Consider the following 17,132-nt stretch of genomic DNA (forward strand, 5'->3'; position numbering starts at 1 on the left):
CCCATTCATTGGGCTCAGCTGACATTAAGACATAAGTGCCCAAAAGAGAAATTCTTCCCCTAGGTAACTAAAAATGGTTCCACTAAACAAAGAACTAGGAACCTGTTTCTTTTTATGCCACTAATCAACAGATAAAGGCAAAGGGGGACTAAGGTTGCTATACCTTGTGTGGCAGCAGGGGAAAGTGTGTCAAGAACCCAAAGGATCCTTTGGAGCATCTTCAGTTATTAGCAAAATGAATAGAACATACAGTGACCCAATAGAGACAGTATTCAAAACCCTCAGGAATAAAGTTTTTGGTCGCTTCACCAGATAAATACCAAAATGATTACTACAATCTCGTGACCAGTTAGAGAAATGAGGACTGTAACAGCCACCTATACTTTTACTTGCATTATTTTTAAAAAACAAAACAAAATTACCTTTCTGTTTGTTTTTTTTTCCATTTCCCCACCATTTTCATAGAATGTGTTTTGGTGGATAACTTTATAATGTAAGCCATGAGCTACAAAATATCAGTTGGAATTATATAGAAACTAGAGAGGGAAGGCTCATCACCAAGTGATAGTTGTAATTACTGATGGGACTTCAGGTGTCTCATCTGTTTTGGGGAAGATAGTGAGTTTGTTTTTTTTCTATAAGAGATTATTGTATTATATTAAAAGGGAAAATGTTTTTGTTGCTATCAATGTTGTTTGTCAGTTTAAGCATGGATAAAAGAATATGGTTAGTCCAAGGAATGGAGTTTAATCATTATGGTGGGTTGACACTCAGTCTCCATCCCATCTTCTCTCTAGTATGCTTTTCTGAATGGAAGAACCTAGAAAACTAAGAACTACATTTTCCAGATTCCATTGTAGCTAGAGTTTTAGATGTACTTTATATGCTGCCAACTAGATTCATTCAAGGTTTGTGAAGTCTAACGTGAGGCAAAGGTGGAGGTGAGGTTTCTACTGCTTGTGCTGTTTCCTGCTGGCATCCTGTGGAATTGCTGGCTTTTCTGTGGCAACATTAACAGAGGTCCAAGTATCTAGCCACAAGCTTCAGGACTGCTGAGGCAGGGATTGGAGCACCCATCCTGCTGGTCAGTTCAGAGCAGCTCTGCATGATTCCAGAGACAGTAGCCATGATGACTTCCTCGTCAAAACAACTCCCTGTTCACAGATTGGCATTGTGATTTTTGAGATAGCAGCTCCCTGACTGCGGAAGAGTCACAGGGACTATTTCTGAAATGGTTTCTAAAATCTCAACCTAGAGTCTCTTTTTTCAGTCCTCCTGATAATGTTGAAATCTACTTAATAAATTCCTCTGTCTTGGTCATTTGGGTATGCTATAATGAAATACCATAGACTGGGTAGCTTATAACAACAGAAATTTATTTCTCACAGCTCTGGAGGCTAGGAAGTTCAAGATCAAGGCACCAGTAGATTCAGTGTATGGGGAGGGCCCACTTCTTGGTTCACAGACAGTGCCTTCTTCCTGTGTCCTCACATGGTGAAAGGGGCAAGGTAGCTCTCTGGGGCCTCTTTTTATAAGGGTGCTAAACCCATTAATGAGGGCTCCACCTTCATGACCTAGTCACCACCTGATATGGTTTGGGTTGTATTCCCACCCAAATCTCATGTCAAATTATAATCCCCAATGTTGAAAGAGGCACCTCGTGGGAGTTTATTGGATCATGGGGGCAGATTTCCCCCTTGCTATTCTCTTTGATAGTGAGTGAGTTCTCATGAGATCTGTTTTTTTAAAAGTGTGTAGCACCTCCCTCTTTGTTGTCTTCCTCCTGCTCCAGCCACATAAGACATGCCTGCTTCCCCTTCAACTTCCACCATGATTGTAAGTTTCCTGAGGCCTCCCCAGCCATGCTTTCTGTACAGCCTGTGGAACTGAATCAATTAAGCCTTTTTTCATTATAAATTATCTAGTTTCAGGTATTTCTTTATAGCAGTGCAAGAACTGACTAATACACCACCCAAAGCCCTCTCCTCCTAGTATCATCACACTGGGGATTAGATTGCAACCTAGGTATATTGAGAAGACACATTCGGACCATAACATCTTTCTTCTCAAACTAGCTAGAGTGGGTTTTGCTCTGTACCAAAATCTGGACCATGCAGTTTTGTTCATGTGAACCTGGATATTGATTTTCAGCTTTTAGAATCAACCTATAAATAAATCACCAAAGAGAATATAAAGGCTATTAATTTGACAGTATAAGAGTGATAAAGACTGATAGTTTTTAACCAAAATTATTTTCCTCTTTTTCCTGGGCACTTGAGTGGACTATATTTCCCAAACTCCCTTGCAACAAAATGTATCCATGTAACTCAGTTCTAGCCAATGAAATGAGAGAGAAGTGACAAGTGCCACTTCCAGGCCTGGGCCATAAACCTCTCCCATGTACCCTGGTCCATGCTCTTTGCCCTTTCCAGCTTGGCAAAAGGCAGATGCTTACCGTGGAAACTGCATTGATTTTTGGTTGTATTCATAAAGCTTCCATCAGACTAAATCAATGAATGGCTTGCCAGTGCTGTTTTGTGAGCAATCAGTAAGGTTTTATTGTGTTTGAAACTTGTTTCAGCACCTATTAATAGCCTAATGAATACAGTTTAAGTAAAAGCACACATTAAAAAACATGAATATGAACAGGGAGAGAATAGGTAAAGGAAATGAACCTGAATAGCCTCAAATATACAAAATGGGGACTCAAGATATATTTTTATAATTTGTGTAGCAAGAAATAAAAATATGTTTATATAAAGTTCCAAAAGCAGTAGGTGAAAGGAAGAGCTTAAGTGAGTTAATTCTCATCTGTCACAGCAGGAAATGGCTGGATAATCTCTAAAACTGATCATTAAGAAACAGAAATGTATCACAGAAAAGAGAATCACAAGCAAACAAGACTTTAAAATAGAAAGTTAAAATTCCATCTGAATAATGCGCCTGGGATGAGGAAGCTCCAGATCAGCTTAGTGAGCATGAGATCTGTGCTGCTGCATAGGGCCCTGAACTTAAAGGGCTCCATGTCTAGTTTAATGTTCTGCTGTCGACGTTGTGAAATTCTTAATGACTTTGCCTTTGAACTTGTGTTGTCTAAATGAAATCCAGTGGACCAATAGAGCCTGCTTGTGAGCAGATATGCTAAATAAGCTTGTTGGCTAATCCTTGCTGCTTTATGCACATGGAGCTGTTGGCAATGCCACATGAGCACATAATCCAGTGGATGCACAATACTTGAGAATCAAAGGGAGTGCAGGTAAGTGTATAACATCTATGACTAGGCAAACAGGGCACTGATAGCCGTTGTAGGCCAGGCTTTCTATTTGAACCAGAACCTGCTGTGAACTCAGAAAAAGGGAAATGGTGTTCCAAATGACACAAACAACCAAGGAATCCTATCATATTCTTTTTTACTCATGTTATTTTCCTGTGTGAGCCAACCATTTGGGCTAAAAATGATGGCATAGAAGGAAAGGGAGAAATAGGAAAATCCATTGTTCTTTTTCCTTTTAGTCCTTCCTTACTCATTAGTAAGCTTAAGACAGACAACGTTGGTAGAATGTGTGCATATCAAGAACTAAAATAACGCCACTATCATTAGGAAAATGCAAACCAAAACCACAATAATGTATCATCCCACTCCAGTTAGAATGGCTATTACAAAAAAGACAAGAAATAACAAATGCTGGCAAGAATGCAGGGAAAATGGAACTCATCCATTTTGGTGGGTGGGGATGTAAATTAGTACAGCCATTATGGAAAACAGTTTGAAGGTTTTTCAAAAAACTGAAAATAGAACAATGACACAAAACAGCAATCCCACTACTGGGTATTTAACCAAAAGAGAGGAAATCAGTATATCAAAGGGATACATGGACCCCCATGTTTATTGCAGCACTATTCAAAGAGCCAAGATATGGAATCATCCTAAGTATTCTTCAAAGGATGCACAGATAAAGAAAATGTGGTGTCTGTATACACAATGGAATACTATTCAGCCATTAAAAAGGATGAAATAATGTCATTTTCAGCAACATGGATAGAATGGAGGTCATTATGTTAAGTGAAAAAAGCCAGACACAGAAAGACAAATATTGCATGTTCTTACTCATATGTAGAAGCTAAAACATTGATCTCATGGAAGTAGGGAGTAGAATGATAGTTACCAGAGGCTGGGAAAGGTGGGAGTAGAAGAAGAAAAGATGTTATTTAATGGGTACAAACATATCATTACATGGAAGAAATAGGTTATAATTTGATAGCACAGACAGCTAACTATAGTTAATAATAATTTATTGCATATTTCAAAACAGCTAGAAGAGAAGATTTGAAATGTTCCCAACAAAAGAAATAAATGTTTGGGGTGTTGGATATCCTAAATACCCTGACTTAATCATTACACACTGTATGCAGGTATCAAAATATCACATGTACCCCATAAATACAATGGGACTCCAAAAAGCTTATGAGAAAAAATGGAATTAAAAGATAAAAATAAAAATATACACTTTATTTCTCAACATAAACTTTACCAAAGTCAAGACACTTTTGTAAGCTATGACACCAGCCATTTAATACATTTCTGAAGAACTGAGGGTCCTGGAAATTTAACCATGTCAATGCAGTCTTTTTACATTATTAAACAGAGAAAAATGGATGCCCTCTACAGATTTTTAAGATTAGGAAACAAAAAGAAGTCAGAAGGGGCCAAATCAGGACTGTAATGTGGATGCCTAATGATTTCTCATCAAAACACTTGCAAAATTGCACTTGTGTAATAAGAAAAATGTCATGGTGGAGAAGAACTCTCTAGTGAAGCCTTCCCAGGGGTTTTCTGCTAAAACTTTGGCTAACTTTCTCAAAACATTCTCATAATAAGCAGATGTTATCATTCTTTGGCCCTCTAGAATGTCAACAAGCAAAATGTCTTGAGCATTCCCAAAACCTGTTGTCGTTACCTTTGCTCTCCACCAGTCTGCTTTCGTTTTGACTGGACCACTTCCACCTCTTGATAGCCATTGCTTTGATTGTGCTTTGTCTTCAGGATCATACTGGTAAAGCCATCTACCAGGATCATACTGGTAAAGCCATGTTTCATCTCCTGTTACAAGTCTTCAAAGAAATGCTTCAGGATCATGATCCCACTTGTTTAAAATTTCCATTGAATGTTGTGTTCTTATCTGCAGATGATCTGGCACAAAAGTTTTGGCACCCATCAAGTGGAAAGTTTGCTCAACTTTAATTTTTTAGTCAGAATTACATAAGATGAACCAGTTGAGATGGCAATGGTGCTGGCTATTGTTTGTGCTGTTAATCATCAGTCCTCTTCAATTAGGGCACAAACAAGATGAATTTTTTCCTCACAAATTGATGTGAATGGTCTGCCTCTGCAGGCTTCATCTTCAACATTTTCTTATCCCTTCTTAAAACAAGCTATCCATTTATAAAGTGCCAATTTCTTTGGGGCATTTTCCCCATAAACTTTTTGTAAAGCATCAGTGACTTCACCATTCTTTCACCAAAGCTTCACCAGAAACATATGTTTGTTCTTGCTTTAATTGTAGCAGAATTCATGTTGCCCTGATAGGGGCTCTTGTCAATCTGAGGCCTTATCCTTCTTAGTGCCTCAAGCTAGATCCTGCTTAGACATGCTATAACTAATTAGTATGAGTTTATTTTGGTACAAAAAAGTTGGAAATTCATGCATCATTTTTTCATAATACACATTTTCCATGAAGTTTTTGAAGTCCCCTCATATGTACAATTACTTTGTACCAGTTAAAAATAAAAAATAAAATAAAATAAAATAAAATAAAAACAGTTGAATTTGTTTGGATTAGCATTTCCACTGAATGCATGAGCTATAAATAATTGTGTAATTTAAGTGATTTTACTTGTGAGTTAAATATTCTTATATTTACATTTAAAACTGGCATTGCACAATGTAAAGACGAATGTTATCATACAAATAATTTTTTATTTGTACTTAGAATGAAATTGAATACCAATTTTAAAATGCCATGACAACTAGGAAAGAAAGGAAAATGCTTTATATTTTAGTACCTTTAATGGCACTTTTTCTCCTGGCATTTTACACAAGGGGCCCTGCCTATTCATTTTGCACTGGGACCCGCAAATTAGGTAACCTGTTCTTCAGAGCTTTTTGACTTTAATTACAGCACTTTTATTCAGCATGTGCTCGTATCACTTTAATTATTTTTCAAAATATATGTGCAAGTTTTTAAAAATAAAAATAAAGCTAGACTTTTCTGCTTCTGAGAAAATAGAGCAGATGCACTTTTCCCTATTTCCCCTATTAATTATGACTAAAACTCTGGAATGAATATATACACACACCAAATAAGAAACTCCGAAAGGTGAGAAGAGGGCAGACCCGGTAGGGACTTTAGACCCTAGGAATGACACAGTGGTGACGTCCCTGGATTTTCTTTTTGCCTCATATTCCCAGACTTGGAGTTTAAGAAGCCAGCAACCAGAAACGCCAACTGGTGTCGACACAAATAAAAGTCCCAACAAACCTCTGCTTTCTTTAGCCAAATGATTAATAAATGGGCAGTCTAGAAAGACAAAAAAAAATCCTTGATGATAACTGCTTTACTGTAGCCACACACCACAGAAAAATCTATGGCTCCACTCTCCCACACACCAGCAAGGACTGAATGGGGAGCCTCACCACCCCAAACTACTCCCCCCTAGGGTTTAGTCAGAGAAGGACAAATAGGGAGATGGAACTTTCATCCCCACCTTAACAAGCTCCACCCCCACAGTATCAGAGAAGGCCTTGTGAGAAGTAGTAATAAAGCACCCCTGCCTCTCCCAGGAGGTGTGTGCAGAGGCCCAGTGGGGAGGAAGAATTCCCAATGCCACCCAGTGGTAATGAGGAGTCACCCCCTTAGGTGTCAACAGAAGCTGCATGGGAACCCTGCATTTCTAGCCCTATCTGGCAATAACTGAATGACAACCCCTCTTTCTTCTGCTGGGACAATGTCAGGAAAAGCCAGCTAAAACATACAATTTAAATAAGATCCAGAGTCTCATAATACCCAAAATGTCTTGATTTCAATTTAAAAAATCACTCATCATACCAAAGACCAGGAAAATCTCAAACTGAATGAAAAACATAATCCATAGATGCCAACACCAAAAGATGTTAGAATTATCTGATAAAGGTTTTAGAGTAGCCTTTATAAAAATGCTTCAATGAGCAATTATGAACATATAAAAAATAGAACATCTCAGTAAATAAATAGAAGATGTGAGAAATAGACAAATTGAAATTTTAGAACTGAAAAATATAATAACAAACATTTTAAAACTCAATAGATGGGCTCAACAGCAGAACAGAGGGGACAGAGGGGAAAAAAATCAGTGAACTGGAAGATAGAATAAAAAAAATTACCCAGTGTGAATAATAGAGGGAAAATATACCTCCCCACCCCACCCCACCCCCGGCAAACAAAAATGAAGGCCGGGCACAGTGGCTCACACCTGTAATCCCAGCACTTTGGGAGGCCAAGGCAGGCAGATCACTTGAGGTCAGGGGTTCGAGACCAGCCTCATCAACATGGTGAAACACTGTCTCTACTAAAAATACAAAAATTAGTCGGGTGTGGTGGTGAGCACCTGTAATCCCAGCTACTGGGAAGGTTGAGGCACCAGAGTCCCTTGAACCCGGGAGGCGGAGGTTGCTGTGAACTGAAATTGCACGACTGCACTCCAGCCTGGGCAACAGAGTGAGACTCTGTCTCAAAGAAACAAAAAATTAACAGAGCTTCCAGGGACCTGTGAGACTATAATAAACTATCTGACATTCACGACATTTATGTCATCAGAGGTTCAAAAGAAGAGGTGAAAGAGGGTGAGGCCAAAAAAGTACTTAAAGAAATAATGGCTGACAACTTCCTAATTTTTAGCAAAAACATAAACCTACAGATTCAAGAAGCTGTGAAAACTTCAAACGTAATAAACTGCAAAAACTCTACACCAAGACACATCATAATCAAATTTCTGAAAGCTAAAAACAAACAAAAAATATTACATGGGTAAAACTATTTGAGTGACAGCAGATTTCTCATTAGAAACCACACAGACCAGAAGGAAGTGCCACAATATTTTTCAAGTGCTCAAAGAAAAGAACTAACAGCCCTAAATCATGTATCTAATGACAATATCATTCAGCAATGAAGAAGAAACCAAGACATTCCCGAATGAAGGTGCTGGGGGAAAGCTAATTTGCCTCAGGAGATCTACTCCGAAAGGATAGCTAAAGAAACTTGTCTAGACCGGATATCATAAAAGAATTCTTGGAGCATCAAGAAGGAAGAAAAAACAACAGGAGTAAAAATTATACTTAAATACAATAGACCTTCCTTCTCCTCTTGAGTTTTCCATAGTTGAAGCAAAAATTATACCGCTGTCTAATTTAATTCTCAGTGTATCTGGAGGAAATATTTAAAACAATTATCTTCTAAATGTGGGAAGGTAAAGGGACATAAAGAGAGGAAAAGTGTCTACGTTTCACTCAGACTGGTAAAATGTTGACACCAGTATACTTTTATAAGGCACACATCAATAATATAATATCTACGGCAATCACTTAAAAAGCTATACAAATAGGTGTACTCAAAAACACTGTAGAGAAATAAAAATGTAATTCTAAAAAATGTTAAGTAACCCACAGGAAGGAGGAAAAAAAAACAGAGGAAGAGAAACAAAGAGAAAACAAAAATTAAAATGACAGACTTAAGCCCTAACATATCAATAATTACGTAAATGTAAACCGTCGGCTGGGCACGAAGGCTCACGCCTGTAATCCCAGTACTTTGGGAGGCTGAGGCAGGCAGATTATGAGGTCAGGAGATCGAGACCATCCTGGCTAACATGGTGAAACCCTGTCTCTACTAAAAATACGAAAAATTAGTCGGGTGTGGTGGCACATGCCTGTAGTCCCAACTACTTGGGAGGCTGAGGCAGGAGAATCACCTCAACCCAGGAGGCGGAGGTTGCAGTGAGCCGAGATTGCACCATTGCACCCCAGCCTTGGTGACAGAGTGAGACTCCACCTCAAAAAAATAAATAAATAAAATGTAAATGGTCTAAATACACCAATTAAGAGAGAAAGATTGGCAAAGAGAAATAAAAATGCCGACCCAACTATACGCTGCCAGAAACTCACTTCAAATATAATTATATAGTAAGATTGAAAGTAAATGGATGAAAACATAGATATCATACATATAAATATTAATCAGAAAAAGTAGTGGCTATATAATATAAAATAGACTCCAGAACAAAGAAAATTACCAGAAACTGAAAGAGACATTATATAGTGATAAAAAAGTCAATCTACCAAAAAGACCAAGCAATCCTAAGTGTACAAGCACCAAACAACAGACTTGCAAAATATGTAAAGCAAAAACTCATAGAATTAAAAATAAATAGAAAAGTCCACAATTATAGTTGGAAACTTTAATGCTCCTCTCTCAACAATTAATAGAAAAACTAGACAGCAAATAAGCAAGAATATAGAATAATGCAACTGCATATTCACCAAGAAGATCTAATCAACATTTATGGAACACTGCACGCAACAACAGCAAAATACTCTTTTGTTTTCAAATGTTCACAAAACAAGGTAGACCACATCCTAGACCATTAAAAAAAAAAACAACAACTTCAATAGATTTTTAAGACTTGAAATTATACAGAGTGTATTTTCCAGCCACGATGGAATCAAACCAGAAATCAATAACATAAAGACAAGAGGAAAATGTCCAAACACTTGAAAACTAAACAACATTCTTCTAAACAACCCATGAGTCAAAGAAAAAGTATCAAGGGAAATTAAAATATATATTTAACTAAATTAAAATGAAAATATAATGTCAAATTTTGTGGAAACAACTAAAAAACTGCTGAGAGGAAAATTTACAGCACTAAACACATACATTAGAAAACAGGAAAAGTCTCAGATAATAATCTAAGCACCTACCTTGAGAATCCAGGAAGAAAAAGAGCAAAATAAACCCAAAATAATCAAAATAAAAAAATAAAAGATGTCAGCAGAAATCAATGAAGCAAAAAACAGAAAATCAATGAAATAAATATTAAATTATTTGAAAAGATCAATACGATTGACAAAATTCATTATCAATATCAGAAATTAAACAGGGAATATCATCAGAGACTCTGCAGACATCAAAAAGATAATAAGGAAATACTATGAACTCTACACATATAAATTTGACAACTTACATCAAATGGGCCAATTCCTTGAAAAACACAAACTACCACAATTCAACCAATCCTGAAAGATTACCGTATGATTCCAGTTATATAATGTTCTTGAAATGACAAAATTGTAGAAATGGAGAACAAATTAGTAGTGGCCATAGATTAAGGAGGGTGTAGAAGTAGGAGAAAAGTGGGCAAAGCTATAAAAGAGCAACAAAAAGGATACTTGTGGTGATGGAACTATTCTATACCTCAGCTGTATCAATGTAATTATCCTGGTTGTGTTATTGTACTACAGTTTTGCAAGATGCTACCACTGGGGAAAACTGAGTAAAGGATACATGAGATTTCTCTGTATTATTTATTGCAGCTATATGTGAATCTACGATATCTCAAAATAAAAAGTTTAACTGAAAAATAAATAGGCCAGGCACAGTGCTCATGCCTGTAATCCTACCACTTTGGGAGGCCAAGATAGCCGGATCACTTGAGGTCAGCAGTTCGAGACCAGCCTGGCCAACATGATGAAACCTCATCTCTACTAAAAATACAAAAATTAGCCAGGCATGGTGGCACGTGCCTGTAGTCCCAGCTGCTTGGGAGGCTGAGGCAGGAGAATCGCTTGAACCTGGGAGGCAGAGATTGCAGTGAGCCGAGATTGTGCCACTGCACTTCAGCCTGGGTGACAGAGCAAGAGTCTATCTCAAAATAAATAAACAAAATAAAATAAAGCCAATTCAAGAATGCAGGTGGAGGGGATAAAAAGAGGTAAAAGGAAAAATCAATGCCTGGTTTTTGATACATAATATCAAAAGAAATCAAGAAAGAGTATATAGAGTTGAATGAACAAGAAATAGAGGTCCACATGCAAAATTTCAAATGAAAAAAATAGCCAACTATTCTTACCATCAAAAAATTCCAGGAGGTTGTGAGTCGGGAGGATCGCTTGAGCCCAGGAGTTTGAGGCTGCAGTCAACTATGATCACACTACTGCACTCCAGTCTTGATGATAAAGCAAGACCCTGTCTCAAAAAAAAAAAAAAAAAAGACTTTCATATTTTTATTCTTTAAATTAGGAGGAAGAGTAAAAGTAATATAAGGAAGCTAAATTATTTTCTTTTACTACAAGGGTTCAAAAGCTAATTTTATATAAAAAGTACATATATCTTAGCTAAGACATATCATGTATGTGTCTTAGCCTATTAGTTAGATTAGACCAGTAATTCCCAATGAACTAAAACCAGAAAAAAAAAAAACTAAAAAAGATTGCCTTGATTTTTATTTTCAGTACTTTCAGCAGACTAAGTATTTGAATTGGCTCTCCTGCTTAATAGAATAAGAAAAGCTATATAACATTTTTCATCAACTTGAAGATATTTAGGTTGCTATCAAAACAGTGAAAAATGAGGACACCAAGATCCAGGAGGGGATCAAAGAGGTGAGCCTGGCATTTCGATCTGATTTTCTCCAGATGCATCAGCCCATTCTGGGAGACAGAAGTGATGAACTGAGAAGCTGAGCATATTTTTTCTTTTAGGGGAGGGGGTTGGTTTTTTTACTACTTGGTGTTCTCTGAGCTTCTGGAACCTGTGGTGTGCTATCTGTTGCTAATTTGGGGAAATTCTTGACTATAATTTGTCCAAGTTCTCCCTCCTTTTCTCTTCCCTCCCCTCCCCTTTCCCTCTCTCTCATCTTCTGGGATTCCAATTACACATATGTTAGCCCACTGATATTATCCTACAGTTCTTAGATGCTTTGTTCTGTTTTTTCACTCTTTATTGCCCTTTGTGTTTCAGTTTGAATAATTTCTACTACACTGTCATCAAGTTTACTGATTCTTCTCTCAGCTATGTTGAGTCTACTGACAAGCCCATCAAAGGCATTCTTCATTTCTGTTACTGTGTTTTCTATTTCTAGCATTTTTATTTGATTTTTCTAGTAGTTTCCATCTCTCTTTTGAAATTACCCATCTGATTATCCATGAAACAAAGTGGATTAATTTCAAAAACATATTGCTAAGTGAAAGTAAACCAAACTGGAAATACTACATACTTAATGATTTCATTCACATGACATTCTGGAAAAGGCAAAACTATAAAGACAGAAAACATATCACTAGTTACTAGTTACTAAAGGGGGCGGGAGTGGATTGGCTACAAACAGGAATAAGGGAACTTTGGGGTGGTAAAATATATATTTTTATTAAACAAATGCATATATTAATAAAAATTTATAGACTGTACACTTAAAATGGTGAAATTTTACTGTATGCAAATTACATGTCAACAAACCTTATTTTGAAAAAAATAAAATGATAAAAATAAAATAAAGCCCTGCCATTACACATACTCCAGAAGAGATAAATTTTTTAAACTGGCCACACTAAGTGTTGTGAAGATATAGAACAATGAGAATTCTCTTACACTATTGGAGGATTGTAGATTCCTACGAGAACTTTGGGAAATTATTTGAAAATATCAACTAAAATTGAACATATGCACACCCCATGACCCCGCCATTCCCTTACTAGGATTATACCCAAAGCAAAATTCACAAAAATGAATGCCAAGAGACAAGTACAAAACTGTGTATAAGCCCTTATTCATCATAGCCAAAAACTGGAAACAGTCGCATATAATTGATAATTCAATGCACTCTACATTTCTATATACTAGTGTCGTATGCACTTTTCTAAACACATTTTGTGCTTGTTTTATACTTTATAAAAACGTATTCCATAGTTAAGTATGCAACGCCTTTCATGCTTGGCCCCTGCCCACCTCCACAGCCTAATTTCCTGTCCTATACAGTCTCATTCAGACAGACCATAGCCCCTCATTCTCCACGCCTTGGCACATTCTGTTCGCACTATCTGGATAGTCTGCCATGTGTCCAATTTTGAAAATCGTCTTCCTCTACGTGGCAATCTTCATCTTCACTTCAAAGCCTAAATCAGATATTATTTCTTTCCAGAAGCCTTCGTTGAACTCCCACTCCATACAACCTTCCCCCAACAAGGCTGCATTAGGTACTTCTAACTTAATTCCTCATAACACCCTATGCTTTAGGTCAGAGTTTATCAACCTCATCACTTTTGACATTTTGGGGTCGGATAATTCGTGATGTGAGGGGCTGTCTTGTGCATTTTTAGGAATTTTTTTTAGCATTCTCACCTTCTACTCAGTAGATGCCCATATTATGCCCCCTCCCCACCCGACACTGTGACAAATGTTCTCTGAGCAGCAAAACCATCTCTGGTTGAGAAGCACTGTTCTGGGGCTTTGGAGGAGGCTTCCTGTGCCTGAGTTCAGAAACAATTGAGATATCAGCCAAAAGTCAGGGAGATGAAAATCAAAACGTTAGTGATAGAGCTGAGTGGAGAATGTGGCTCTACCCTCCCATCCCGGAGACAAACGGTGCAGGATGACCAAGGGCCCCCACACAGGCAGGCCCCTCGGGGGTGGCAGAGAGGAGACTGGGATACCAACGTCCTGGGTAGGGGCTGGCTGAGGGAAGGGGCAGTTGGAAGGAGCTAGCCGATTGGCTGGATTTTTCCTTCCAACTCCCCAGCCCGACATGAAAAAGATGGTGCTGGGTGAGGAGAGAGGCCGGGGGATTACTCAAGAATCCTTCCAGAGGGAAAAATGACGATGGCCCTAACACCGTGCCTCCGTCACAGCATTGGGGACATCATTGTTCCTGGCCTCTTATCTGTCTCCTGCATGGACATGGACGGTATGGACTGTGTCCTGTTCATCCCTGCATCCCCAGGGCTGGTCCAGGGCCTGGCTTGAGCTGGGAGTTCACTACATGTCCTTTCATTCTTCTAGTCCCCGCCATTGCTGCTATTGCAATGTGCCTGGGACCCTTAGAGCCCCACAGTATCCCCGGAGAAAGCCACCCTTCTGCCTCCTGTGTCCCCGGCTCAGGGACATCGCTCACCAAGGGAGCCTGATACGTGAAAGAAGTTCAAATGTTCTATCAACTGGGAAGGCCTGCGGCAGCAATGGGCACTTCCTCTGCACCACAGCCATCCGACCACAAGAGGGCGACATCCCCTTTCCAATGCCTCTACAGCCGCCATCCCTAAAACCAACAGCTCGCCCCAGGACCAGAGCGGACATACGAAGGAGGTGGACCCCCCACTCCCCTTTCTAAAGGAAGGAGGGGGCCCTGCACTAGGTGATTGGCCTCATGGGCCACAGCTGGGCATCTGGCTGACTCAGGTTCTAGGCTTCTCCTTCCCCCAACCCGTCCCCTCGAGGTTCTCTCCTATTGAGCTAGGGGCACCCCCAGCCTCTCCAGAGCCAGTGAGGTGACCACTCCCTGGTGCTATCCTGGGGGCTCCACCAGCCCTGGGCTGATCAGGAAGGCCCCATGCTGGCCCTCAGCTTCCCACCATCCCCACTTCTAAGTGGTGCTGCTACCTCTCAGGTCCTGCTTACCTGTGCAGCCTGGATTCCTCCCAATGCAGCCCTTGTCCAGCCTCGTCTGCCTCTTGGGGGACTGTCCTTGATTCTCTGTCACTGGATCTTTGGATCAGCCAATACTATCAGTTGCTTCACCTGCTAAGGGCACAGTGAGACAGCTGGTCACTAGGATGGCACGGGCCCTGAGCCTCTTCTCTCTAAGGCCTGTCCTTGCTACCCCTCCTCTTGTCCCACTCTTCTCTGATCTCAATGACTTCTGCCATTGTGTACAAAATTGGTGGGTTCTTGGTACACTTGAAGCTGCAGACCCTAGCGGTGAGTGTTACACTTCTTAAACATGGTGTGTCCGGAGTTTGTTCCTTCTGATGTTCAGATGTGTCCGGAGTTTCTTCCAACTGGTGGGTTCGTGGTCTCACTGGCTTCAGGAGTGAAGCTGCAGACTTTTGCAGTGAGTGTTACAGTTCTTAAAGGCGGCGCGTCTGGAGTTGTTCATTCCTCCCTTCCGCAGTTGTTCCTCCCTCCCGATGGGTTCATGGTCTCGCTGGCTTCAGGAGTGAAGCTGCAGACCTTCACAGTGGGTGTTACAGCTCATAAACGCGGTGCGGACTCAAAGAGTGAGCAGCAGCAAGATTTAGTGCAAAGAGCGAAAGAACAAAGCTTCCACAGCGTGGAAGCAGAGAGCGGGTTGCTGCTGCTGGCTAGGGCAGCCTGCTTTTATTCCCTTATCTGACCACCCCTCACCTACATCCTGCTGATTGGCCCATTTTACAGAGAGCTGATTGGTCCATTTTGACAGGGTGCTGATTGGTGCATTTACAATCCCTGAGCTAGACACAGAGTGCTGATTGGTGCATTTACAATCCTCTAGCTAGAAGTAAAAGTTCTCCAAGTCCCCACTAGATTAGCTAGACACAGCACTGATTGGTGCCTTTACAAACCTTGAGCTAGACACAGAGTGCTGATTGGTGCGTTTACAAACCTTGAGCTAGACAGAGTGCTGATTGGTGTATTATAATCCTTTAGCTAGACATAAAAGTTCTCCAAGTCCCCACCAGATAAGCTAGATACAGAGTGCTGATTGGTGCATCCACAAACCCTGAGCAAGGCACAGAGTGCTGATTGGTGCATATACAATCCTCCAGCTAGACATAAAAGTTCTCCAAGTCCCCACCCGACTCAGAAGCCCAGCTGGCTTCCCCTAGTGGATGCCGTGCCTGTGGGCAAAGCTGCCCGCTAGTCCCGCGCCCCACACCTGCACGCCTCAGTCCTTGGGCGGTTGATGGGACCGGGCACTGCAGAGCAGGGGGCGGCGCCCGTCGGGGAGGCTTGGGCCCGGTGGGAGCGCAGGGAGGACGGGGGAGGCTCAGGCATGGCGGGCTGCAGGTCCCGAGCCCTGCCCCTCGGGGAGGCAGCTGAGACCCCGCGAGAATTGGAACGCAACACGGGCAGGCCAGCAGTGCTGGGGGACCCAGCGCACCCTCCGCAGCTGCTGGCCCAGGTGCTAAGCCCCTCACTGCCCAGGGCCAGCGGCACTGGCTCGCCGCTCCAAGTGTGCGCCCCCGCCCACCCAGAACTCACGCTGGCTCGCAAGCACAGCGTGCAGCCCTGGTTCCTGCCCGTGCCTCTCTCTCCACACCTCCCCACAAGCAGAGGGAGCCGGCTGCAGCCTTGGCCAGCCCAGAGGGGGGCTCCCACAGTGCAGGGGCGGGCTGAAGGGCTCCTCAAGCGCGGCCAGAGTGGGCGCCGAGGCCAAGGAGGTGCTGAGAGGGAGCGAGGGCTGCTAGCATGTTGTCACCTCTCACCATCTCAAGACCTTGACCCCAGCATGCTCCTGCCCCTACACCATCTACACCATTCTGGATAAGCCCAAAGTCTTTGGAAGCAGATAGAGATGGATTTGAATCCTGATGCAGCACTTACTAACAGAGTTGTTACTTACCTTCTCCGAGCCTTGGTTTTCTAATCTGTGAAATGGGAGTGATCACGGCCACCATTTTGAGTTTTTTGTAAGTGACATCCTGTGTCACTGTAAGGGCCCAACAGTATCATAGACAGCCAGTAAATGTTACTTGCCTCCCACCATTTCACATGAGCACTGGGCTCAGCATTCTATACACAGAATCGTGAATATCCACATAACTTTGTCAGCTAGTTATTACTGGCCCATTTTATAGATGAAGAAACTGAGGCAACAAGAGGTCAAATAATGTGTCCAGGATCACATAAGTGAGAAACTAGCAAAGCTGACACTTGGGCCCATATTGGATGGATGTGAAGGCAAATCCTGCTCTGCCTGGGCACTCTGCCCCCGTGTTCTGCCTGCAGGTAAAAGAGAGTGTTTTACTGTCCTTGTTTTCTAATAGGCTTCTCAGTGCTTTGATCTTACCTCTGCAGAAGCACCCACTACCACTCCTTTTAGGGAAAAGAGGACTATTTACTTTTTAATTT

The 17,132-nt window shown here is 40.9% G+C and overlaps 1 long non-coding RNA gene across 2 annotated transcripts in view; it reads right to left on the bottom strand.

Annotated features, from left to right (window-relative positions):
- LOC129397305 (uncharacterized) overlaps positions 1 to 16,637 on the bottom strand; it is a 524,961-nt gene extending 508,324 nt beyond the window's left edge. The window contains exons 1-2 of one of the 2 annotated variants that reach the window (XR_008624581.1): positions 14,700 to 16,637; positions 11,161 to 11,276 (exon numbers count right to left, since the gene is read on the bottom strand). This is a non-coding gene — a long non-coding RNA (uncharacterized LOC129397305). Of the gene's footprint in view, positions 1 to 11,160; positions 13,020 to 14,699 lie in introns of those variants that run through there. The other variant, XR_008624583.2, reaches the window with a different exon arrangement.
- Positions 16,638 to 17,132: the final 495 nt, after the last annotated feature.

The sequence above is a fragment of the Pan paniscus genome, chromosome 13 (assembly GCF_029289425.2).
Source record: "Pan paniscus chromosome 13, NHGRI_mPanPan1-v2.0_pri, whole genome shotgun sequence".
Taxonomy (NCBI): domain Eukaryota; kingdom Metazoa; phylum Chordata; class Mammalia; order Primates; family Hominidae; genus Pan; species Pan paniscus.